Source organism: Bos grunniens, chromosome 4 (genome assembly GCF_055505025.1).
Source record: "Bos grunniens cultivar Pamir isolate PY7600 chromosome 4, Bosgru_T2T1.0, whole genome shotgun sequence".
Taxonomy (NCBI): Eukaryota; Metazoa; Chordata; class Mammalia; order Artiodactyla; family Bovidae; genus Bos; species Bos grunniens.
Genome location: NC_141168.1, coordinates 73,027,173 through 73,054,967, shown reverse-complemented (window position 1 = coordinate 73,054,967; position 27,795 = coordinate 73,027,173). Strand labels below are relative to the sequence as shown.

The window sequence follows — 27,795 nt, the reverse complement described above, 5'->3', positions numbered from 1 at the left end:
GACATGACTGACGCGACTTAGCAGCAGCAGCTAACTACTAGATGTGTGAGTGAAGCCAGATGAGACCAGTGGAACCTTCCAGGCAAGCCTGGCCTAGATTAGCCAGCTCCCTAGCTGACTGGCAGATAGGTGGGAATTAACAAATGGTTTCTGTTTTTACTTACTGAGTTTTGGGTGTTTTGTTACACTGCAGTAGCCGACAGATAAAAATATTTATCAAATTCTACTCTACGTCCTTTTTGTCCAAGACTCCATTTAATTAGTACTTAACTTAGTTTAAAATTTAATGAAAAAAATTTATATAGTGTAATAAAAAAATCAAAGTCTTACTTTGTGTGAAAATTTTGAAATAAAGAAAAATCTGTGTCTCGTCTATGACCCAACAACCAAATTTTGCCAAGAATTGTGTAACTTCAAGATTGACTGGTTGAGTGCATTGTAAACTATGCAGCTTAACAATAGAATTGCTTGATATTCTTTGGCTGGATCAATCTTAAATTACTGTCTTCCATAATATGAAGTCTCTGTTGAATCCTTCATAGAAAACACAACTACCTTGGGCTGTTATTGTGTCCATTTAACAGGTGAGGTAATGAAGGTGTAGAGAAAGTTTAAGATTACACAGTGACTACTGACTTCCAGGGTGATGAGCAATACAGGACGTTAGAAGAATCCTAACAACCTAAAATCTTTTTCTTTACCAAGGGACACAGTTGAGGAATGGTCTGGTATTCCCATCTCTTGAAGAATTTTCCACAGTTTATTGTGATTCACACAGTCAAAGGCTTTGGCATAGTCAATAAAGCAGAAGTAGATGTTTTTCTGGAACTCTCTTGCTTTTTCCATGATCCAGAGGATGCTGGCAATTTGATCTCTGGTTTCTCTGCCTTTTCTAAAACCAGCTTGAACATCTGGAAGTTCATGGTTCACATATTGCTGAAGCCTGGCTTGGAGAATTTTGAGCATCACTTTACTAGCATGTGAGATGAGTGCAATTGTGTGGTAATTTGAGCATTCTTTGGCATTGCCTTTCTTTGGGATTGAAATGAAAACTGACCTTTTCCAGTCCTGTGGCCACTGCTGAGTTTTCCAATTTGCTGGCATATTGAGTGCAGCACATTAACAGCATCATCCTTTAGGATTTGAAATAGCTCAACTGGAATTCCATCACTTTCACTAGATTTGTTCGTAGTGATGCTTCCTAAGGCCCACTTGACTTCGCACTCCAGGATGTCTGTCTCTAGGTGAGTAATCATACCATTGTGATTATCTGGGTCATGAAGATATTTTTTTTGTATAGATCTTTTTTGTGTATTCTCTCCACCTGTTCTTAGTATCCTCTGCTTCTATTAGGTCCATACCATTTCTATCCTTTATTGTGCCCATCTTTGCATGAAATGTTCCCTTGGTATCTCTAATTTCTTTGAAAAGATCTCTAGTCTTTCCCATTCTATTGTTTTCCTCTATTTCTTTGCATTGATCACTGAGGAAGGCTTTCTTATCTCTCCTTGTTATTCTTTGGAACTCTGCATTCAAATGGGTATATTTTTCCTTTTCCTTTGCCTTTCTCTTCTCTTCTTTTCACAGCTATATGTAAGGCCTCCTCAGACAACCATTTTGACTTTTGCATTTCTTTTTTGGGGGATGTCCTTGATCCCTGCCTCCTGTACAATGTCACGAACCTCTGTCCCTAGTTCTTCAGGCATTGTGTCTATCAGATCTAATCATTGAATCTATTTGTCACTTGCACTGTATAATCATAAAAGATTTGATTTAGGTCATACCTGAATGGTCTAGTGGTTTCCCCTACTTTCTTCAATTTAAGTCTGAATTTGGCAATAAGGAGTTCTTGATCTGAGCCACAGTCATCTCCTGGTCTTGTTTTTGCTGACTGTAGAGAGCTTCTCCATCTTTGGCTGCAAAAAATATAATCAGTCTGATTTCAGTATTGACCATCTGGTGACATCCATGTGTAGAGTCTTCTCTGTGTTGTTGGAAGAGGGTGTTTGTTCTGACCAGTGCGTTCTCTTGGCAAAACTCTATTAGCCTTTGCCCTGCTTCATTGCGTACTCCAAGGCCAAATTTGCCTGTTACTTCAGGTATTTCTTGACTTCCTACTTTTGCATTCCAGTCCCCTGTAAAGAAAAGGACATCTTTTTTGGGTGTTAGTTCTAGAAGATCTTGTAGGTCTTCATAGAACTGTTCAGCTTCTTCAGCGTTACTGGTCGGGGTATAGACTTGGATTACTGTGATATAATGGTCATCTGAGTTAAATTCACCCAGTCCAGTCCATTTTAGTTTGCTAATTCCTAAAATGCCGACGTTCACTCTTGCCATCTCCTGTTTGACCACTTTTAATTTGCCTTGATTCATGGACCTGACATTCCAGGTTCCTATGCAATATTGCTCTTTACAGCAGCAGACTTCACTTCTATCGCCAGTCATATGCACAACTGGGTGTTGTTTAGCTCTGTCTCTTCAGTCTTTCTGGAGTTATTCTCCACTGATCTCCAGTAGTGTATTGGGCACCTACCGACCTGGGGAGTTCCTCTTTCAGTGTCCTATTTTTTGCCTTTTCATACTGTTCATGGGGTTCTCAAGGCAAGAATACTGAAGTGGGACAGAAAGTGGATAGAGGAGGAAGTTTCAGAATTAACTGCTCAGGCGAAGACCAGAAGCAAAAAGCAGCTTGGAATTTGCAAACTGTTCCTCTGTCCATGGAATTCTCCAAGCAAGAATACTGGAGTGTGATGCCATTCCCTTCTCCAGGGGAACTTCCCAACCCAGAGATTGAACCCAGGTCTCCTGCATTGCAGAGAGAGCTTCAGAAGATGGCGGAGGAGTAGGACAGAGAGAACACTTTCTCCCCCACAAATTCATCAAAAGAGCATTTAAACGTCGAGTAAATTCCACAAAACAACTTCTGAATGCCGGCAGAGGACATCAGGCACCCAGAAAAGCAATCCAACTCTTCGAAAGGAGGTAGGAAAAAAATATAAAAGACAAAAAAAGAGACAAAAGAGGGAGGGACGGAGCTCCGTCCCGGGAAGGGAGTCTTAAAAAGAGAGAAGTTTCCAAACACCAGGAAACCTTCTCACTGCCGAATCTGTGCCGAGCTTTGGAAGCACAGAGGGCAACATAACAGGAAGAAAAAATAAATAAACAATTAAAACTCGAAGATTGCGAGTCCTACGGTAACTCCCCCAGTGGAGAAGCAGCGCAGACGCCTGCAGGCGCCATTAACAAGCGGGGGCTGGGCAGGGAGGCGCAGCGCGCGCTGCATCGCTTAGAGTAAGAATCTGGCCTGAATACCCTGAGCACTATCTGAGCGAAATAATTTGGGCTAACAAACCAGACTGTGGGATATCTACTACGCGAAAAGCCAGCCCCAACCTAAGACCACCAGGCCCGCGCACGGAACAAAGAACTGAACAGAGATAGCCGGCTGCAGACCTTCCCCCTCCGGTGATAGGCAGCCAGAGCCGGAAGGGGGCAATCGCAGCCCCAGAGAGACATTATCTATAAAACTGTAAGCAGGCTTCTTTGCTAACTAAAACTTCTTGGGGGTCTGGACGGTTAACATCTGCCTAAGAAGGTGCGCCGGTTTTGCGCCCAGATAACCGAGTGGCGGGGAGGCGATAAGTCGCAGCATTGGCGCTCGCCAAACACCTCATCACTTGAGCTGCTCGGACCTGGGAAGAGCACAATACTCAGGCCCAACTGAGTCTGCGCCTCTGAGGACTATCCGAGTGCCTGAACCTGAGCGGCTTGGACCTGGGAGGTACATGCAACCCAGGGCCAGCCTTGGATTGTTCCCGGCGGAACAACCTAGAGCCCGAGCAGTGTGGGCAGGGAGGCTACACGCGCAGTGAGCGGGGGCAGACCCAGTGTGGCTGAGGCATTGCGAGCGCACGCCAGTGTTATTTGCTTGCAGCATCCCTCCCTCCCTCCCCACAGCGCGACTGAACAAAGAGAAGAAATACAGTTCCACCCATCAGAACACTGACACAAGCTTCCCTAACCAGGAAACCTTGACAAGCCACCTGTACAAACCCACACACAGTGAGGAATAGCCACAATAAAGAGAACTCCACAAACTGCCAGAATACAGAAAGGACACCCCATACTCAGCAATTTAAACAAGATGAAGAGACAGAGGAATAGCCAGCAGATAAAGGAACAGGATAAATGCCCACCAAACCAAACAAAAGAGGAAGAGATAGGGAATCTACCTGATAAAGAATTCCGAATAATGATAGTGAAATTGATCCAAAATCTAGAAATTAAAATGGAATCACAGATAAATAGCTTGGAGACAAGGATTGAGAAGATGCAAGAAAGGTTTAACAAGGACCTAGAAGAAATAAAAAAGAGTCAATATACAATGAATAATGCAATAAATGAAATTAAAAACACTCTGGAGGCAACAAATAGTAGAATAACAGAGGCAGAAGATAGGATTAGTGAATTAGAAGATAGAATGGTAGAAATAAATGAATCAGAGAGAATAAAAGAAAAACGAATTAAAAGAAATGAGGACAATCTCAGAGACCTCCAGGACAATATTAAACGCTACAACATTCGAATCATAGGGGTTCCAGAAGAAGAAGACAAAAAGAAAGACCATGAGAAAATACTTGAGGAGATAATAGTTGAAAACTTCCCTAAACTGGGGAAGGAAATAATCACCCAAGTCCAAGAAACCCAGAGAATCCCAAACAGGATAAACCCAAGGCGAAACACCCCAAGACACATATTACTCAAATTAACAAAGATCAAACACAAAGAACAAATATTAAAAGCAGCAAGGGAAAAACAACAAATAACACACAAGGGAATTCCCATAAGGATAACAGCTGATCTTTCAATAGAAACTCTTCAAGCCAGGAGGGAATGGCAAGACATACTTAAAATGATGAAAGAAAATAACCTACAGCCCAGATTATTGTACCCAGCAAGGATTTCATTCAAGTATGAAGGAGAAATCAAAAGCTTCTCAGATAAGCAAAAGCTGAGAGAATTCTGCACCACCAAACCAGCTCTACAACAAATACTAAAGGATATTCTCTAGACAGGAAACACAAAAATGGTGTATAAATTCGAACCCCAAACAATAAAGTAAATGGCAACGGGATCATACTTATCAGTAATTACCTTAAACGTAAATGGGTTGAATGCCCCAACCAAAAGACAAAGACTGGCTGAATGGATACAAAAACAAGACCCCTACATATGTTGTCTACAGGAGACCCACCTCAAAACAGGGGACACATACAGACTGAAAGTGAAGGGCTGGAAAAAGATTTTCCATGCAAATAGGGACCAAAAGAAAGCAGGAGTAGCAATACTCATATCAGATAAAATAGACTTTAAAACAAAGGCTGTGAAAAGAGACAAAGAAGGTCACTACATAATGATCAAAGGATCAATCCAAGAAGAAGATATAACAATTATAAATATATATGCACCCAACACGGGAGCATCGCAGTATGTAAGACAAATGCTAACAAGTATGAAAGGAGAAATTAACAATAACACAATAATAGTGGGAGACTTTAATACCCCACTCACACCTATGGATAGATCAACTAAACAGAAAATTAATAAGGAAACACAAACTTTAAACGATACAATAGACCAGTTAGACCTAATTGATATCTATAGGACATTTCATCCCAAAACAATGAATTTCACCTTTTTCTCAAGCGCACATGGAACCTTCTCCAGGATAGATCACATCCTGGGCCATAAAGCTAGCCTTGGTAAATTCAAAAAAATAGAAATCATTCCAAGCATCTTTTCTGACCACAATGCAGTAAGATTAGATCTCAATTACAGGAGAAAAACTATTAAAAATTCCAACATATGGAGGCTGAACAACACGCTGCTGAATAACCAACAAATCACAGAAGAAATCAAAAAAGAAATCAAAATTTGCATAGAAACGAATGAAAATGAAAACACAACAACCCAAAACCTGTGGGACACAGTAAAAGCAGTCCTAAGGGGAAAGTTCATAGCAATACAGGCACACCTCAAGAAACAAGAAAAAAGTCAAATAAATAACCTAACTCTACACCTCAAACAACTAGAAAAGGAAGAAATGAAGAACCCCAGGGTTAGTAGAAGGAAAGAAATCTTAAAAATTAGAGCAGAAATAAATGCAAAAGAAACAAAAGAGACCATAGCAAAAATCAACAAAGCCAAAAGCTGGTTCTTTGAAAGGATAAATAAAATTGACAAACCATTAGCCAGACTCATCAAGAAACAAAGGGAGAAAAATCAAATCAATAAAATTAGAAATGACAGTGGAGAGATCACAACAGACAATATAGAAATACAAAGGATCATAAGAGACTATAATCAACAATTATATGCCAATAAAATGGACAACGAGGAAGAAATGGACAAATTCTTAGAAAAGTACAACTTTCCAAAACTCGACCAGGAAGAAATAGAAAACCTTAACAGACCCATCACAAGCATGGAAATTGAAACTGTAATCAAAAATCTTCCAGCAAACAAAAGCCCCGGTCCAGACGGCTTCACAGCTGAATTCTACCAAAAATTTAGAGAAGAGCTAACACCTATCCTGCTCAAACTCTTCCAGAAAATTGCAGAGGAAGGTAAACTTCCAAACTCATTCTATGAGGCCACCATCACCCTAATACCAAAACCTGACAAAGATGCCACAAAAAAAGAAAACTATAGGCCAATATCACTGATGAACATAGATGCAAAAATCCTAAACAAAATTCTAGCAATCAGAATCCAACAACACATTAAAAAGATCATAAAAAAAAAAAAAAAAAAAAAAAAGAATACTGAAGTGGTTTTCCATTCCCCTCTCCAGTGGACCACGTTTTGTCAGAAGTCTCCACCATGACCCATACGTCTTGGGTGGCCCTATGCGGCATGGCTCATAGTTTCATTGAATTAGACAAGGCTGTGGTCCGTTTGCATGTCTTCCTTAGTTTTCAATAACTCTCTGGCCATTTTATACCCTCTAGTGGCCTCCTGAATTACTGCAGGTATATGATCCAGCCGGTATGCTGGATGCAGTTGTTGAAACAAGGGTTTTAAAGGATGTGTTTCATGATTGCATTTCATCTCTGACTGGATTCAGCTTCCTTCATAATATTAAATTATGTATTTAAAGAAGGTACAGTTATTTAAATGAAATATTTGAAACAAATTAATAAAAATTACTCAGAGAATCCAAGGAAAGTCCTCCTCTAACGTCTTGATGTCCAGTTGATACCTCTTCTAATAGATCCTTTTCCTCAGTGTTAATGAGAAGTCAGCAAATAAGTCAGTCAATAGACACTCACTGAATGCTTACAAGTACTGTACACTCTTCTAGATACTAGGATCCAGCTGGAAGAAAGTGTCTTCCACTGTATTCCAACAACTGTTTCATTATCATTATTGACAATGAAATAAACACACACACACACACACAAACTTGCATGACTTACATAGGGACGAAAAGTTTGTGTTGTCCTTTCTAAGCCCAAGTGAATCTACACCACTTTTGTAGTGCTGCTGCTGCTGCTAAGTCGCTTCAGTCATGTCCAACTCTGTGCGACCCCAGAGACGGCAGCCCACCAGGCTCCCCCATCCCTGGGATTCTCCAGGCAAGAACATTGGAGTGGGTTGCCATTTCCTCCTCCAATGCATGAAAGTGAAAAGTGAAAGTGAAGTCACTCAGTCGTGTCCGACTCCTAGCGACCCCATGGACTGCAGCCTACCAGGCTCCTCCATCCATGGGATTTGCCAGGCAAGAGTACTAGCTTGGTTAATTGTAATGAGATCAGATAAGTCATAGATAATGGGATAAATAAGACAAGATTTATGGTAAACCAAATTGACCATAACAAATGTACAATGAGTAAATTCAATTTTCTACAGCAAAAAGTTGAACAAGTGTCACAGTCTCTAATTCTGTAACAGTAAATCATTGCAGCTACAATAGAATTTCACAAGAACGCCTGTGGCAAACAACCCAATTTTATGATTTGTCTTCAAAGAGCCTTCACTCCATCTTGGCTAAGATTTATGTTTTTTGGTGTCTTCTGGACTCACTCTGGGCTTGTATTCTCAAATATGTGTGATAAGAATAGTATCTTCATCTTCTTGAAGTTCCTTAACCGTTTTTGAAATATGTAGCCTCTGATTTCAACTATAATCTTAATCAAGTTGAATCAAGGCCCCTAAGTTTATAATTTTCTGTTTTTATGCAGATGTGACACTGATGGCCAAGGTTGCTCACCTAAAGGAGCTTACATTCTTGCAGCAAAGAGAACTGTTGAGCATGTAGCTAAATCCCTAAGTCCCTGGGAGCCGTGCCTCCACCATGCCAGGCTTCTCTTTCTCTCTAACCCTAGGTCCTTTGGCTTCCAGGGAAAATATTCAAAATACTACTCACCCTCTGTACAGGCAAAAGCTGTTAACTTCTTCCAGGATCTACTGACCCCGGCCGGCTTTGTTAGCACAGTTGTGTGTGTCCAGTGCACAGTGAGGCCATGCAAACTGAAATGTCAGAGTTTGGAACAGAGAAAGGTTTATTGTAGGGTATGGAAAGCAATGGTTGGCTTATGCCCTAGAAAGTCCTGAGCTCCCCGAAGGGTTTTGGCAAAGCATTTTTACAAGTCAGATGGGGTGGTCACAGGATATGTGATCAGCTCATGCACAATTCTCTGGTTGGGTGATGGTACGTGAACAGGATGGTATCACAGGGGTCGGTCCTTAGGCTCCAGGAGGCCTGGGGCTGTGTCTCAGGTCAAGCAGTTAACATCTTTCATTTGGTGGGGCATTTTCACTTCTGCAAAACAACTCAGGAAATGTGCATCAAATACTGTTATCTGGGTATTTCAGAGAGGAGCTGCAGCAGAGGATGGCCCCGTAGCGTCCTGCTTGGTTACAGCTTCCCCTGGCCCTGGGTCTTGGAGGGACTGGAAATCTGGTGACCAGTGCTCCTGGGAAGCCCACTTCCTTGTGCTGTGCCCAAGGCCATGCAGCCTCCACCTACATACTCAGTGCCAGCTTCCCTGCTAGATGGTCAGAACCTTTCAGTGAGCTTCTCTCTGTCCATCTGGGAGTGAGGAGTTGATCCCAGAGGCACGCTGGGTACTCAACCTTCATTTCCTTCACTCAAGGCCTCTCCCCTGAAGGCTAACACTATGGGGCAGACCCAGGTTTTGTGAGGTCTGAAGCTTATATAATTGTGTGTGTGTGTGCACGCATGCATGCACATGTGTGTGTGTGTGCCCGTGCAAGCACTTTAAAGAAAATAATGCAAAATTAGGCATAATAATTAGATATGAAGGTGTATATTTAGAATGTGAAAGAAGTCATAGAAAATTAAAAAATAATTAAGCTAACAAACACCAGAAATGTCACAAAAATTCAGCAAAACAGTAGTTATTAACTGCCCAGTATATCTCTATAATACTTTTATATCTGTAACTGCATATTCTGGCAACCCACTCCAGTATTCTTGCCTGGAGAATCCCATGGACAGAGGAGCCTGGTGGGCTACACTCTACAGGGTCGCACAGAGTCGGACACGACTGAAGTGACTTAGCATGCACACACTCTTCGAGCACATCCTCACACATGAAAGATTTTCTAGTATCATTTTGTGAGAGACAACAGCAGGATGGTGCTATGGATTGAATGTTTGTATGCCCTTCTCCCAAATTCAGATGTTGAAATCTAATCATCATGGTCTTGGTATTTGGAGGTGGGGCTCTTGGGAGGTAATTGGGTCAGGAGTGCAGAGCCATCAACATCGAGGCAAGACCAGCCACAAGATTACCAGCAAGAAGATTACCACTCACTAAAGGCTCAGATAATGGTTAGCATTTTTCAATAAAGTATTTTTTATTAAGATATGTGTGTTGTTTCTTTAGACGTAATGCTATTGTACATTTAAATAGACTACCTTATAGTGTAAACAACTTTTATATGCACTAGGAAATCAAAAAAATTCATGTGACTTGCTTTATTTGATACTCATTTTATTGAGGTGGTTTGGAACCAAACCTGTGGTATCTCTCAGGTCTGCCTACCTTAGGGTCCCTCCCAGGGCCTGGTGGGGGTGGCGGATCCATACTGGTGAGGGACCTGAAGCTTAAGATTCACTTGTTTGATTCATGGTAAATTCTCCCCTGCTCTTCCCTATTAAAGAGGAATACTTTCTCACACCAGAAAGGCATGCCCTCTCTTCTATATGGGAAGAATTTCTCCCTGCCTGTCGCCTTTACCTCATTTACATCTGCTCCTCAGTCCCAGCAGTGAACTTCGCCCGTCTATCTCCTGATACCACCTCTACCAAGGCCATCAGCAAACTTGGAATCCCGACAACTCTTTCAGGTCTCTCTCACTGGGCCTCCACACAGCATTTGCGCATTGTCACATTTTTGCATTTTCCCTCCTAGAAACAGCTCTTTTGGCTTCCATGACATAACCCCTGCCCCTCACCATACTCTGATTTCCTCTCTCACCCTGCTGTTGTCTCTGTCTTCCTAAATGTTGGCCTTCCTTCAGGTTCCAGCCTTTTCCAGCTTTTTGGCCTACACACAGCCTGGAGTGATGGCATGAAATGAAATGGAAAGTGTTAGTTGCTCAGTCATGTCTGACTCTTTGTAATCCCGTGGACTGTAGTCTGCCAGGCTCCTCTGTCCATGGAATTCTCTAGGCAAGAATACTGGAATGCGTAGCCATTCCCTTCTCCAGGGGATCTTCCCAACACTGGGATTGAACCTGGGTCTCCTGCATTGCAGGCAGATTCTTTACCAACTGAGCCACCAGGGACTCCCATAAACAGTGGTGGATACCTGCTTACTCTGCCTTCCGAGTCTAGATCTTTAGCCTAGACCTTTAGACTGTGGGCTCAAGGCAGGGACCATATATCATTTAGGTTTGTATCTCCCATACCCAGCAGGTACCTAGTATGTGTCTGAATGAATGAATAGATGAGTGTTTACTGATGAGACCGAAGTTATATACCATTAAGTTGGAATGCTTGACCATGTGTGAAGTACTTTATACGGAGTGGAAAATACAGCAGTTTCTATCAGAGTGGCTTTCAGTCGTTCCATTTAACTCTTCATCAGAAAGGAGAAGTCTTAAATATGAGAAAAGTGAAGACAAAACAAAAAACCCAACAGACCAACTCCATTTCACATGGAGGTCAGAATAAATACAGCTCGTTTTCATTAGAAACTCTTTGAAACCACTCTCTGGCATCTTCTCTTCTGAGCGGTTCTGGAAAACAATTTGCTTTAGCAGTTTGGTGAAGAAAGGCCAAGAAACGTAGAATTTCTTTAAACGTTTTTTTTCTGTTCTTTCAGTTATAGTCGATGACAGCTTCAAATTTTCTTAGACTGACATATATAAAATTGGATGGCATTTCTTTGTTGTGCAACTCCTAAATTCTTTCATCTGTTTTGAATATATTTCCCCCTTGAAGTCTGAATACATGCCTAGACTCTGTCTAAACACAAATTGTTTGAACAAAGAAGAAAAAGATCTAATTTAAGAGATCATTGTCCCTGAGCGGCACTGAAATCTCATTTGTTTGAATTTATTCACTTTTCCCAAACAATTGTTTAGTACACTAAAAAAAAAAAAAAACTGGGATCTTACTTGAATTAATGCAGTATCTTTTCGGTAATAACGTCCTCTTAGGCTGTATAATAAATCAATTAGAATCCTACTCTGTGGCTAATATTTTGAGCTCTATCAGTATTCAGCTTCCAGTTTTGTTACTCTGTAAGCAAGAGATGAGGTGAAACCCACTCACAGCCCACACTTTTTGAAGTGAAACTGGGAAATCTGAAATTCTTGGAGGAAGCCAGTAGCGGCATGGGTTGTCTGTCTTGAAGGCTAGGAGAAATGGCAGATGTGAAGAGAGAAGGAGTTAAATAGCAATGCCCGAGAGAGAGGCAGAGTTCTGGAGGCTGCAAGAACCAGCAAGGAGCTTGAGAGTCCCTGCAAGAGGACTGAGTTCCTTTGCCATTGGAGCGTGGTTCTCAGGATGTGGTCACCAAGCAGCAGTAGCCATAGCACCTGAGAGCTTGTTAGAAATGCAGATTCTAGGGAATTCCTGGGAAGTCCAGTGGTTAGGACTCCAGTGCTCTCACTGGGTTTGTTCCCTGGTTGGGGAACTAAAATCCACAAACCATGTGGTGCAGGCAAAAAAAAAAAAAAAAAAGCAGATTCTAGGCCCTTACCCCAGACCAACACGATCAGACTCTAGAGTCAGGGCCCAGCTGTCTAGGTTTTAACAAGCCCCCTGATGATTCTGAAGCCCATTTAGGTTTGACATCTGCTTGGAGGGAGGTGGGCCACCACTGTGCCTGTGAAAATGTTCTATTAAAAACATCATTACTGAAATTTTTCTTAAAAAAATAGTGTATTTTAGGCAATACTACACAGCTGATTTATTTTCTAAAGGGAACCAATTTATCTGGCTTTTTTTTTTTCTTTTCTCATGGTTACTGTCTGGGAGATAAGTGACATCATCTCCCATGATTGGGTGCTAAATAGGATCCATTTTTAAGGATGGGTGTAGAGGAACATTCTCAAGTCTCAGTATGGTTGATTACCCAGAGAAACATGATAGATTGTCTTCCTGCTAAAATTATACAAGTCTTTATTAAATTTCACATCATTTGTATGTTATTATTTTCATTCAGTTGGTATGGCAAACAAAACAATTTGAGGTAGTAATTTTATCATTGCCATTAACTGAACTAAACTTTATTTTAACTTTCTACTTTTTTTCAAGCTTTTCCTTCTGTGTTCACGTTGGAGTGTTAATAGCATGTCAAACTAATTGCACTCCTCATGGTCTAATTCTATTCACTGTCATTTTTGGCAGTAAAATTTCGAGTTTGGCATGCTCTCACACTGACACGGGCTTGCTAAATTAGCTGAGCAGAATCTCAGAACTGCTAGAATAAATCCAGGCAGAAAAAAAATCCAAAAATATCATCCAGGATCATACAGGACATTTAAGAATTCTGGTTGGCTTATTTGTCCACTCCAGAAAAAGCTTGTTCTGTTGACCTCACCCTTGCCACTCTGGTTTTATTGATGATGGTGTTTGCTTTCAGAGTGTGTGAAGGACTCCATGGGTTACACATGACATGACAAAAACCCAACTCAAATTGATTTCAGCAAAGGAAGGTTATATTTGCTCTCATAACTGAGAAGACAAGGAGTGATCTGGCTTTAGGTGTGGCTGACGCCAGGGGCTTGAATGGTGTTGTATCAGGTAGTCTCTACAGTGGTTCCCAGTGATTCTTGCCTGCTGGTATTCTTGCCCTCTGTATTCCCTTTCTCTTGAGTGTAAGGTAGGACCTAGAGACTTGCTTCAAAGAGAATAGGGCAAAAGTGACAGATGTCATTTCCCAGATGAGGGCATGAAAGCACTGACTGCTGCCTTGTTTGCAATTGCTCACTCATTTTTTCCAGAGAGTTCTGGCTGGGTGACTCAAGCTGCCATGTTGTGGGTAGCCCTGTGGGGAGGCCCAGGTGGCAAGAAATGGACGTTTCAATCCTAGAACCAGTAAGAACCAGAGGCCTGCCAATAGCCACGTGAGCTAGCTTTTAAGTGGGTCTTCTGAGACTTAGGACAGCCGTGTGAGTACAGCCTTTCTCCTACTGGGGCCTTGAGAAGACTGTGCTCCTGGGAACCATGTTGACTGCAGCCTTGTGAGAGACTCTGACTCTAGGTGGACCCTGGAACTTAGTAAATATCTGCTACATCATCAACAGGATTACTATTTCCACTGTTCTTTAAATGTAGAAACAAAATCTGCACTTGGCACTTCAGATAATGATTAATCAGCTCACCCTGTTCTGAACACTTCTAATAATATAGTTCAGTCTGCAATACATGTGTTTTTTTTTTTTGAGGGGGGGACAAGTGTTGCCACATCATACCATTGATTCAAGTTGATCTTATAATGAACAAAAAGTCTCCGCTTTTGTTTTATGTGAACTGCTGATAATCACATTGTCGCTATTCTGAACTCAGCTACTGAACACTGATGCTTATAGCATTCTTCGTTGTTTGTGCCCAGTGCTTTTGAATCTTTTCCTTTGTCCAGCAAATCAGTTGGATGTGCACTGTTGTTGGGTGGAGAGTTTGTCCGTTGGGTGAACATGCCGTCCGTCCTGTCCCCCAAGGCGTTGAGTGAGCTGATTCTAGACCCACTTTGGCTGATAATCAACCTGATCTCTTTGTTTAGTTGGCTATGGATGCTCCTAATTCTAATTGTCAACTCAACATGGCTTCATATAGTCCACATGGGTGCCATAAAAGCCCCTTTCAAATACTTGATTAAAATTCATATTCTGTATGTGGTCTGCATTATTACAACCTTATCAAAAAAGAAAAATATTTTATTATTTCCAAATCATCTGTATTTCCGTCACTCAGAAGCCCCAGGAGGCAGGTTTCTTTATAACTTTTGCATTATATTATTGCTAATGTGTAAGAGTTCTGCTGTTCCATATTTTTGTCAACACTTAATATTATCATAAGTAATTTTGTCAGTTTTGTGAGGGTGAAATGGTATCTTATGGTTGTTATAATAAGAGACACCCAATTATTAGAGATTGAGCATGTTTCCATATTTATTGACTGGGTTATGGTTTTCTTTGCCACTTTGTATTATTTGATCATTTTTCTGAACTTAGATTTTAAAAATCTAATAATATATCTTAGACATGTCTATACACATGAATGTGTAGAGTACGTCAACAAAAAATCAAATAACAGTCAAGCTAAGAAAAAAGAAAAGAGAATTTTATTTGAGCCAAACTGAAGGTTATAACCCAGGAAACATTCTCAGAAGCTCTGAGAACTGTTTGATTAATCAGGAGTTAGAGATGCAATTTTATACATTTTTAAGACAAAGAATTTGTGTGTCATATTGATAGGTTAACAATTGTGCACACAGTTCATCAAAGTTTTTTTTTTTTTTTTTTAAGCCAGTTGTATATGTATTGATACAGAACAAGCCTTTGGCCAATGTGACCCCTATATGAGATGAAAAGGAAATATTGATAATTTTAGGATTACAGTGCTGGCATCTGAAGAAAGGGACCAATTTTTCTCAAAGGTTGATTTCCTCCTCCTGTTTTTTTTTTTTGTTTGTTTGAAATGAAATAGTTTTTATTCTTCAGCAACTACCAAGATGACTCCCAGAGGTTCCAATAAGACAGTAACAATCCACCCTGCAGCTTTACTTCATGAAGGAGGGTGAAATCAAATCTATCTAATTTGAAGATCGGACCTCAGCACGAGCTGGCCTCGGGGAAGAGAGGAGGGGACCGCTGTGGCGGAGGCGATGCTGTGGAGAACAAGGCACAGATGTGGAGCAATGGAGACACAGCCAGTCAGGGCTGACTGATTGCCTGCACAGCCCACCAAGTCCCCACAGATTTGAGCCAAGTAGTTTAGAAGGGATTCAGGCCACTGCATTGTTCTCGCAGAGGAGCAGCCAGCATGCGCCCTCCTGCTCACTAGGGCTGGGTAACCGTGCAGCAATTTCATGACAGCTTCTGCTGGATATTTCCTGCTATCTTACTTTGTGTCCAAATCCACCTAAAGTACACACTGGTGTCCCCAATGACTAAGAAAGGCTTTGTGCTCACTTTTTAAAAAAAATTTTAATTGGAGGCTAATTACTTTACAATATTGTGGTAGTTTTTGCCATACATTCACATGAATCAGCCATGGGTATATATGTGTTCCCCATCCTGACCTCCCCCCCACCTCCCTCCCCATCCCATCCCTCAGGGTCATCCCAGTGCACCAGCCCTGAGCACCCTGTCTCATGCATCAAACCTGGACTGGTGATCTCTTTCACATATGATAATATACATGTTTCAATGCTATTCTTTCAAGTCATCCCATCCTCGCCTTCTCTCACAGAGTCCAAAAGTCTGTTATTTATATCTGTGTCTCTTTTGCTGTGCTCATTTTTAATTGTAGTTGATCCTGTTATGCAAAATAATAATTCAAACAAAATAAGAAAACAACACTGCAGAGTCTTAGGAGGGGCTGAGGGCTTTGTCCCAATTTCTCTTTACATGAAAATCCTGTTGCCACAGTGGGAAAAAAAAAAAAAAAGCCAGCTGAGGCAGCTGTCTCTAAGACCCTCAGATCACTGGTGAGGAAACTGCAGCTCCAGTTCAATAGGCGCCAGGCCCAACCAAGCCCACAAGGCAAGCATCCCCTTAGAGGGCAGAGATCAGGGCCAGAGTGGGTCTTCCACACACCTTTTATACAGCTGCTCCAATTCTTTGCTTAGTCTGTGCTGGGGCTGAAACTCATACATCATTGCATTTATGATCTTGCAAGACTGAAAACAACATAAAAAAGCCATGCCTTTTTTTTTTTTTTAAGTTTCCCCCAAAGAGGTTTTGCAATCTACTTTTTAAATTAATTTATTCCTTTTGAAAGATTCACACTGAAAAGACAGGAGAATTATCAGTTGCCTAATTCACCTCATTAATGGGAAGTAGGTATTTGAAGAGTATTAAAAGTACTTAAGACCATGAACTCCTTCCTCGGATGTTTCATCCTGCCCCTGTGTGTCCCATTCAATGGATGACGGCTGGTCCAGAGCAGGACTCCCCAGGAAGAGTCCACTCTGACTGTCTGCCCTACTATCCAGAAGCAGTGAATCAGGCCTCTGAAATATTCCTTTTCTGCGTGAAAGACCTTCTTCTTTTCTATTGTAGAAAAATGTTGCAACCTTGCCACGAGGCCAGCTCTACTCTCAAGACATCAGTCCTTCTGCATGCCCCCTCGCCAAGCCACACATACGACAGTCATGGAAAGGACTCTGACACAGATAAAGTCCAAAGGGAGAGCCTGGGGTCTAATCCCATGGTGACTCCTGTGAACCTGAAAATCACAAGATGGGATGGCAAGAAACCCCTAACCCACAGGGCACTTTCAGAGGTGTGGCAGGGATGGGTCACACAATCTGTCTAGGAGGAAGGGAGCTGCTGTGACACCACAGACCTGAGGGGGTAAAAGGGATGGTCACCAGACCTGCAGAGGTCAATGTGAGATAATACAGAACATCTGGAACATGATAAGTGCACACCATAAATGCAGATTATTATGCAAATGAAACTTAAAATGGCATTCTTAATCCTGTTTGTCCAGTCATAACGGACCTGTGGTCGCATTCACCCATCACATCTCAGCTGGACAGCCATTTACCAGCTTCGTGAAGCCCAAACACCTTGCTGTAAAAGGAATATATGCATGTGAACAAACATCTCCCCTCACCCTGCTGAGTCCAGGAAGCAATAAAGTGAAAACTACCAAAGATAAAAGACAGGGTCAGTTACTATACTTAGCTCCAGCTATATAACAGAAGTAGCCCCTGGCACCAACTTCAAGAAAAAAAAGTGAAAAATACAGTTTAAATATTTGAATTTCAAAATGTTGATGTTCTCCTTTCCTAAGGCACAGTTAAGAGGCCCCAGAAAAACTGGTAATGCTGAGGGGTGTGCCCTGGAAACAACATGTCTGTGTTGCTGTGCGGCAGTGATAGGGAGGTGTCATTCCAAGGCAGCCAGCTGCTCTATGGCAAAGCAGACTTTCTTTGCAGTTTCTTCAAATTCTTTCTGTTTATTGTTGGCTTCCTTTGCGATTTTGTTCTTGATTCTTTCTTTATCCAGTTTCAAAAATTCACTGAGGGTTAATTCTTCAAACTGCTTCGTGACAGAAAGGAAAGCACAACCAGATGAATGCTTTTTATGTTCTTCTATAGGGTCGTCATCTGGCTCCCAGCCTTCCAACTCCTTGAAGCAGAAGAAACACTGAGCCAAGTCAGGCTTGCTTTCAGTGGGACAGTGGATGAAGCCTGCCGGCAGCCATCTGCTCTGAGATGCAGACGCAGCCCTCTAAGAAGGGCCAGTTCTTAAATGTGGAGATGCAGTGGTTCTTGAGGTAGAGCTCCCAGGCCGGAGGCAACCACCGGGTGCCCATCCCACTGCCACCAAGTGATGCCTCGATTCAAATCCAGCGGTTGATGGCCTCGGCGAGGCATGTCGGGGCATCCTCCTGTTTTAAGGAGGTCTGGTTAATGTATAACTTAGATGTACATTGCACATTGGGAAAGTCCTACCACAAAGGGCTCACGTCATTATTTTTTTCTTTTTGTTTTCATTTGATTGTCCTACCATAGAAAAACATTTATGGTTTTTCCTCCTCATCTTCCTCCTTTTGATCGTAAATCTTTACAAAGAAAGCATTAGGTGATGAACTATTTGGTCCCTTGTTGCCCGGATGGTTCCTTGCCTGCCCTAGATCATGTCCCTCAGTGCTGGGCCTTGAAAATGAGTTCTTTCTTTCTTTCCTTTTAGAGAGTTATGCTAAGGGCTTATAGTCAATCCTAGGGTGTCCAAGAGGACTTAGGCCAATTTTATCTTACATGTGCATTGTGCATGTCCAGTATCTTGTATAGAATTATAGATTTGATCAGCAGTTTCAATACATTTGAATTCATTTTAAATTCATGTTAAAATTCAGTTTAATTCACTAAGCATTGTATATGTGTATGGTGATGGTTTAGTCGCTAAGTCGTGTCAAACTCTTGTGACCCTGTGGACTGTAGCCTACCAGGCTGCTCTGTCCATGGGGTTCTCCAGGCAAGAATACTGGAGTGGGTTGCCATTTCCTTCTCCAGGGGATCTTCCCAACCCAGGAAATGAACCCGGGTCTCCTGCATTGCAGGCAGATTCTTTACCAACTGAGCTATGAGCGGGGCTTTGTATGTGTATATATATAATCATAGTAAATTAATTAAATGCAGTAAATAAGCATATAAATATATTGATGGAGAAAAGTTTTATAGATTATGCATTCGTTCAGTCATCTCAATTTGTACAATCATTGTACATGTGCTTTTGACAGTAGACTTAAAGCAAGCAGTGATACATGTCATGAGTAATTTGATAGCCAGGAAAAGGATGATAACGCATATTATGAAACTAACAACTGTCTGTAAAGCAGAGAGGAAAAAATTTCCTAGTCCTGAGGGGAGTCAACTAAATAGGTCATTTAAAAGGGCAGTGTTTCTTACATCTTGTAACTATTTTGCTCTTTGGAAAATTTTTCCCAGGCATCTGTCAACCTCTTTAGAGCTGCTGACAAAAGTGCAACAAGTAGTGTAAGCGATAGCACAAATGTTATGTGTTAACATAATATTAAACCACAGATCTCTGTCTTGCAGGCTTTCCAAAAGCTGTCTGTATGATACTTGACATGGCGGGGGTTGCTGGCATCAGTGACTTATGGTTGTTTTTTTTTTTTTAATTTAATGTATCTATTAACCAACTAAGGGACAGAGCAAAGGTTCCTAGGGTAAGTTGTGTCTGGTCTTTAAGAATTGAATATAATTCAGAAAAGGGATGGACATATTAATGTGCTGGAAATTTGAACCTGAAAGGTTAGGCCAGAGGGAGATTGATCTGAGTAAGTGGTAACATTCGGTTCAGTTCAGTCGCTCTGTTGTGTCTGGCTGTTTGCGACCTCATGGACTGCAGCATGCCAGGCTTCCCTGTCTGTCACCAACTCCCGGAGCTTGCTCAAACTCATGTCCATTGAATTGATGATGCCATCCAACGATCTCATCCTCTGTCGTCCCCTTCTTTTCCTGCCTTCAATCTTTCCCAGCATCAGGGTCTTTTCCAATGAGTCGGTTCTTTGCATCAGGTGGCCAAAGTATTGGAGCTTCAGCTTCAGCATCAGTCCTTCCAATGAATATTCAGGACTGATTTCCTTTCAGATTGACTGGTTTGATCTCCTTGCAGTCTGAGGGACTCTCAAGAGTCTTCTCCAACGTTAGGAACACTGAGAAGTCAGTGACAGGAATTCCAAGAGATTTAAGTTGACCTTGTATTGCCTGAGGAATTTGATGACAAATCAAACAGTTAATTGTCCCCTGTAGCTTTGTGATAGTTTTACTAAAGAGTTTTCATTCCATCTTAAGCATTGGCACAAAATCGTGGCCAGAAATAGAACAATAACTTTCAATTTTGATGGAGACAGACACTTTGACAGAGAGGTAATTGGAACTAGTAAGATAAGTATTACAGACCGGCCTCAACTCTTGGATTAGCTGTCTACCACTGCTGTCATCTTCTTGTTCTGACTTGGTGGGGCCTTTCTTAGTCAAAGCCGGCTGTCAGAAATACAAGTTGCACTCCATTCAGGAGGGGAGGCCTTATTGAGGTGAGAAAGGTGAATCCCACAGCCTACTCCTTGAAGTTTTGCAGCACAGGGATTTGCTAACAATACTGATATGGTCCTTTCCAACATGATTGTAAAGAGTCCTTTATTTTATGTCTTTTCCAATGGACAAAACTTCTGGGGTCCTTAAAGTCTAGTTCTCACTGGAGCTCACTATGGAAGGAATCAGTTACTAATTCGTCAAGCGCTTTGATGTGTCCTTGACAGTAATGTAGAATATCACATTTAAGAAGCGTTGGTTTATAAGTACCTTCATCTAGATGCATAGGTTGTCTAGTAATTATTTCAAAAGGAGACAGTGCTGACCAAAGTGGATAGTCCTAAGGTTGAAGAATACCAAGGGAAGGACTTTTGGCCATGGAAGAGGAAAAGCCTCTGAAAGTTTAGGCAATTGTGTTTTAATTGTGCTGTTGGATCTTTTATCAATCCTGAGGCCTGAGGGTGATAGGCACAGTGAAGATGCTGCATTATCAGCCACATCTCACAACTAGATTTAATGACTGGTCCAGTAAAATAGGTTTTCTGGTCACTGTGAAGCTCAAAGGAATCCCTCAAACTGGAACTGTTCTTTTCAATAGTAATTTGCCTACCGTTAAGGCTGTTGCTCTTCTGCAAGGAGACACTTCCATCCAGTGTGAAAAACATGTCTACCATTACCAGGATGTATTTGTAGACTTGAGAGGAAGGCACCTGGATAAAATCCAGTTGCCAAACTTGAAAGGGTTCCTTTGGGAGGGGAAAGTGGCCTTGAGAGCCATGAAAGGGCTTATCAGGATTATATTTAGGATAGATAAAGCGTTGGTCATAAATTTTACAAGCTATAGTGGGAGAAGGTTTCGAGATGTATTGTTTTCCCCATAATATCATTTTTTTTTAGATGCCCAGTGGATCAGGAAATGAACATGTTGGAGTAAAGGTAATTAAACCCTGTGCTGTTGTTTAGTCACTAAGTCATGTCCGACTTTTTTATGACCCCATGGACTGTAGCCCGTCAGGCTCCTCTGTCCATGGGATTTCCCAGGCAAGAACACTAGAGTGGATTGCCATTTCCTTCTCCAGGGGATCTTCCCGACCCAGGGGTCAAACTCACATCTCCTGCACTGCAGGCAGATTCTTCACCACTGAGCCACCTGGGAACCCCAGTTGAACACTTACTGCTGCTGCTGCTGCTAAGTCGCTTCAGTCATGTCCAACTCTGTGCGACCCCAGAGACAGCAGGCAGCCCATCAGGTTCCCCCGTCCCTGGGATTCTCCAGGCAAGAACACTGGAGTGGGTTGCCATTTCCTTCTCCAAGGCATGAAAGTGAAAAGTGAAAGTGCACGAGGCTCCTCCGTCCATGGGATTTTCCAGGCAAGAGTACTGGAGTGGGGTGCCATTGCCTTCTCCGAGTTGAACACTTATGGGTACTATAAACCTTTTATCTGATCTGAACCATATTTGTGAGATGGGATCAAAATATACGCTTTTTTCTTACAGGCCTGCTTTTCATTTTCTGAAGCTAGTTCTTCAGCCTGCAAAAGAAGTTTCTTAACAGTTTCATCAGAGTTATGTTTGAGCAGAGGACATACTCAAAATTAGGAGAGAACAGACTTAAGGCAGCTTGTTTGGTTTCTTCGTCAGCCAGTCAACTCCCTTTGGCTTCTGTTGAATCAGATTTGGAATGTCCAGATGTTTTAACGATGGCCAGCTGTTTGGGCAATTGGATGGAGTCTCATGGTTTTGAGACTAGCTGTCTATTCTTTTTTTTTAATTAATTCATTTTAATTGGAGAATAATTGCTTTGCAATATTATGACGGTTTCTGCCATACATCAACATGAATCAACCACGGGTGCACGTGTCCTTCCATCCTGAACCCCCTTCCCACCTCCCTCCCCACCGCATCCCTCTGGCTTGTCTCAGAGCACCAGCTTTGAGTGTCCTGCTTCATGCATCAAATTTGCACTGGTCATCTATTCTGCATATGTTAACATACATGTTTCAATGCTATTCTCTCAAATCATCCCACCCTGGCCTTCTCCCACAGAGTCCAAAAGTCTGTTCTTTACATCTGTGTCTCTTTTGCTGCCTTGCATATAGGATCATCATTGTTGTCTCTCTGAATTCTGTATATATGCGTTAATATATTATATTGGTGTTTCATTTTCTGACTTACTTCACTCTATATAATAGGCTACAGTTTCATCAACCTCTAGCTGTTTATTCTTTAATAAGCTGATTAGAAGAGCTAAGAAATATCCATAGCATTCCAAAATCATGCACTACTCTGAAACCATAGAGGCTATCAGTATAAATATTGACTCCTTGATCTTTGGCTAATTGACAAACCCTACTCAATGCAGTCAGTTCAACTTGTTAGGCTGATTTGGTGCCTGGTAGATAAGAACTTTCAATTATTTCTGCTGTTGAAGTTACTGCATACCCAGTTTGATAATGTCCTTCTTCATTGTTTGACAAGGATCCATCTTAAACCGAATTAAATCAGCCTTATCAATGGGAACTTCTTGTGAACTTGTCCTAGGAGTGAGAAGATAGTTAACATTCTTGTGAATCAGTCCTAGGAGTAAGAAAATACGAGTTAGCGTGATTTGGCCATGCTGTTGTCATCCTGATGCCCTGGAAGCAGAGTTGTGGGGTTAAGACTATTACATCAAGCCAAGTATTGCACTATGCGATGACCTTGAGGGATGGCATGGGGGCGGGGGAGAGGAGGGAGACTCAAGAGGGAGGTGATACATGGATAATTATGGCTGATTTGCACTGTTGTGTGGCAGAAACCAACACAACTTTGTAAAGCAATTTTCCTCCAATTGAAAAAAAATTAGCCAAAATGTTATCGGGTGATGAGAGTAACAGTACTTCCTAAGAGGACAAGCGACTCACTCACAGAATAGTGTTGAGTATGATGAGAATTTGACGGTCAACTGATTGAGGAACATAAATAGAGGAGACCTTTGATGGAGACCATTGTAAGTTCTTTAATAGCTTTGCATAAGAGAGATGTTGCTGAAATAACCCTCATAGAGGGTGGGAGCCTTCTTGTCATCAAATCTAACTCCTGACAATAATATCCTACAGGTCGATTTTGGTCACCATGGCTCTGAGTTAATATACCCAGGTGTTTCCTCTGTCTTCATGCTCCAAGAGAAAAAATGGTGATGTATAGTTAGGATGGCTGAATGTTAAAGCCTGAGCTAATGCAGATTTTAAACCATTTATAACTTTTCTCCCTCTATCATCCATTCAGTTGGGTCTGGCTGGTCAGTCTTTAACAATGTGTACAGAGGTTGGGCAATGTGGGAAAAACTAGGTCCCCAATTTGTGCAATGTCTGGTTAGACCTAGAAATCCTCTTAGTGGTTTGCTTAGGGGAGTGATAAAGCTGGGATTCCTTTCATTCTTTCAGAGTCAATCAATATTCCTTCTTTAATATTAAGTGACCTGAATATTTATGTCACAGCTGGTTAGCAGAATGGTAGTTTGTCTTTGAAAGTCTTATGCTGCTTAGAAGCTAACAGTTGTAATAGATGGGTAGTATCTCTTTGGCAGTCTCGCTGCTCAGTCCTGGAAGTAAATTATCTATGTATGGAAATAAAGCAGAGCCATTAGGAAAGTTGCACATCAGCCAAATCAGTTGAAACAAATAAGTAGGGTTTTTAGTATAGCCTTGTAGTATAACCAGCCAGGTATATTGACCCTCTTCCCATGTGAAGGTGAAGAGTTGGTGCCTTGCTTTTTCAACTGGAATACTAAAGAATACACTACATGGAAATAGTCGGTGTCCGCTGGAAGGGCTGAGAACAGAGTGTGAGAATAAGCAGGAATCACAGGGTGGAAAGGAGTCAGAAAATTATTTATAGATCTCAGTTCCTGAACAAACCTACAGTCTTTTCCATTTGGCTTTCTTAACAGGAAAATTGAGTATTACAGCACTGATACAAGGAATTATAAATCTTTTTTCACAGAATTCCTGAATAATAGGTATTATTCCATTTACTGCCTCTGGTCTGATGGATATTCACTAATATTGGGGTCAGACTTGGAGTTATCAATAGTTAATTTAATACCAGGAGACACTTTAAATTTGCCAGTATCTGAGGAAGAAAATGAAGATTTCTCAAGCGCTTATAATAGTAAATGATTAATTTGCCCTTGGTTTGTCTGTTTTCATAACCATTTTTTTCAGTAATTATGTTCTGATATGATTCTATGTCTTCTAAATCTAAAACCATTTCACATTTACATGAAAAGCAATGTGCACATTATATGCCTCTAAAAGGTCTCATCCTGCCAGATGAATTATACCACATTTTAACAAAAGGGAATACATATTTCCCTGTGATAGTATCTAGCAAAAAAGTTATAGGCTGTCATTAATCAACCGGGATACTGTACTTAACTTTCTAAGTTTCACTTACATCACTTAGTATGATAATTTCTGGGTCCAGTCATGTAGATGCAAATGACATTATTTCTTTTTTATGACTAGCTGTCTCTTGTATGTATATAACACATCTTCTTTAATCTGTGTATGTATATTATGATTGCTTCCATCCCTTGGCTGTGGTAAATGGTGCTGCATAAAGTTGGGGTACATGTGTCTTTTCCAGTTACAGTTTCCAGCAGATACATGCCCAACAGTGAGATTGCTGGATCATACAGTACCTTTGTTTTTAGGTTTTTAAGGAACCTCCATCCTGTTCTCTGCAGGGCCTATTATGAGACTGCATTCTTAAGCAGAGGCAAAGGAGGGTTCCCTTTGCTCCAGGCCCTCTCCTGCGTCTATCTTTGGCACACTATTAGATGTATAGCAAACAAACAGGAGGAAGGTGATATACCCTTGTCATTTTGATTGTTGTTATTATTGTTCAGTTGCTCGGTGGTGTGCGACTAATTGTGACCCCATGTACTGCAGCACGTCAGGCTTCCTATCTCCCAGAGTTTGCTCAAACTCATGTCCATTGAGTCAGTGATGCCATACAACCATTTCATCCTCTGTCATCTCCTTCTCATCCTGCCTTCAATCTTTCCCAGAATCAGAAACTTTTCCAATGAGTCAGCTCTTTGCATCAGGTGGCCAAAGTATTGGAGCTTTAGTTTCAGCATCAGTCCTTGAGTGAATATTCAGGGTTGATTTCCTTTAGGATTGGAAGGGACTCTCAAGAGTCTTCTCCAGCACACAATTTAGAATTCTTTGGCCCTCTTTATGGTCCAACTCTCCCATCAATACATGACTACTGGAAAAACCATGCTTTGCCTGTACAGACCTTTGTTGGCAAGTAGTCCCTTGCAGCTGCCACCTAACCTACTAATCCCTTGACTACTGATTGCTGATTGATTCTGTGTCATTACACTAATGTGACATGGAGAAGCATTAGGTGCACAGATCTTAGGTACAGCTAGTTGGAACCACAGCAGGGATTTACAGTGGGTTTTCTTTTTCCTCCCAAGTTGGTCACTTTCCATGTATCAGTGTCCATCCTTTGAAGCACGGCCCTGGCAGGTGTGGACTTCGTATTTGCCGGCGTTTTCAGGGGATGTTGCTCTAAAAACATACATTCTAGCCTCCCAGATTCCTTTTTTGGGTTGCTCTTTCTAAATCTGTCTATCTATATGGAGGGCTATAAAAAGTTCTCAAGGAAATTTTAATCATGACTCACACACGTACAAAGCTGGTTACAATATAAACGTGGCTTGGCTTCCTGTGACCCTTGCTAGGTCCTCCTTTGTCATTGCAAATGGCATTCTTTCCTTCTTTTTGGGTGGCTTTGTGCCTTTCGCTGGTAAATATGTACCACATGATGTTGTCCATGCATGTGTTGATTTCCCTCTCGGTTGCTTCTGTGTTTTGTCTCTTGGAACTAGTGCAGCCGTGAAGTTTGGGGTACACATGTCTTTTTAAAGTACAGCTTCATCTGGCGACAGGCCCAAAGATAGGGGGGCCAGATCTTAGGCTGTTGGAGTCTTGAGTTTTTTCAAGCACCGCTCTGCTATTCTTTACAATGGGTGTTGACCAATTGACATTCCCACGGGATGCCGAAGAGCGTTCCCTTTTCTCAGGCCCTCTGCAGGGTTCCTGGTTTGCCCACATGTTAATATGGCCCATCCTTTGGGCTCAAAGGTGATAATGAGTTGATGGGTGTTGTTTCCAATTTTAATTTTGTTTTGGAAAATAGCCAATTGACATTGTGGTGGTCCTTCTCTGTGGATCGGGAGGGCCTCAGCCTTTCATATATGTGGATCCCTTCTCCCCCAAATGGCCCTCCCTGCCATGCTGCCATATGATGTCACACAGAGTTCAGTGTGCTCCACAGCAGACCAAGTTGGTCATTTATTTTGAATAGAGCCATGTGTACAGTCCTACAAGACCTTCTGCTGCTGCTGCTGCTGCTGCTAAGTCGCTTCAGTCATGTCCGACTCTGTGCGACCCCATAGTCGGCAGCCCACGAGGCTCCCCCGTCCCTGGGATTCTCCAGGCAAGAATACTGGAGTGGGTTGCCATTTCCTTCTCCAATGCATGAAAGTGAAAAGTGAAAGTGAAGTTGCTCAGTTGTGCCCGACTCTTAGCAACCCCATGGACTGCAGACTACCAGGCTTCTCCGTCCATGGGATTTTCCAGGCAAGAGTACTGGAGTGGGTTGCCATTGCCTGCTCTAACAAGACCTTCTAGAACACCCAAAAAAGATGTCCTTTTCATTATAGGGGACTGGAATGCAAAAGTAGGAAGTCAAGAAATACCTGGAGTAACGCAAATTTGGCCTTGGAGTACAGAATGAAGCAGGGCAAAGGCTAATAGAGTTTTGCCAAGAGAACTCACTGGTCATACTAAACACCCTCTACCAACAACACAAGAGAAGACTCTACACACGGATATCACCAGGTGGTCAATACCGAAATCAGATTGATTATATTTTTTGCAACCAAAGATGGAAAAGTTCTATACAGTCAGCAAAAATAAGACCAGGAGATGACTGTGGCACAGACTGTGAACTCCTTATTGCCAAATTCAGACTTAAACTGAAGAAAGTAGGGAAAACCACTAGACCATTCAGGTATGACCTAAATCAAATCCATTATGATTATACAGTGGAAGTGAGAAATAGATTCAAGGGATTAGATCTGATAGACAGAGTGCCTGATGAACTATGGATGGAGGTACATGACATAGTACAGGAGGCAGGGATCAAGACCATCCCCAAGGAAGAGAAATGCAAAAAGGCAAAATGGTTGTCTGAGGAGGCCTTACAAATAGCTGTGAAAAGAAGAGAAGCTAAAGGCAAAGGAGAAAAGGAAAGATACACCCATCTGAATGCAAAGGTCCAAAGAATAGCAAGGAGAGATAAGAAAGCCTTCCTCAGTGATCAATGCAAAGAAATAGAGGAGAACAATAGAATGGGAAAGACTAGAGATCTCTTCAAGAAAATTAAAGATACCAAGGGAACAACATTTCATGCAAAGATAGTCACAATAAATGACAGAAATGGTATGTACCTAACAGAA

The 27,795-nt window shown here is 41.7% G+C and overlaps 1 long non-coding RNA gene and 1 pseudogene across 14 annotated transcripts in view; one reads left to right on the top strand and one right to left on the bottom strand.

The window, feature by feature from the left end:
- Nucleotides 1-27,795, top strand: part of LOC147374366 (uncharacterized) — a 162,966-nt gene that overhangs the window by 18,921 nt on the left and 116,250 nt on the right. For 2 of the 14 annotated variants that reach the window (XR_015162675.1, XR_015162676.1), the window contains exon 2: nucleotides 21,174-21,212. The exons of the other annotated variants lie outside the window; for them this stretch is intronic. This is a non-coding gene — a long non-coding RNA (uncharacterized LOC147374366). The remainder of the gene's footprint in view (nucleotides 1-21,173; nucleotides 21,213-27,795) is intronic. 14 annotated transcript variants of the gene reach the window in all.
- Nucleotides 17,602-19,274, bottom strand: LOC147374367 (baculoviral IAP repeat-containing protein 5 pseudogene; annotated as a pseudogene).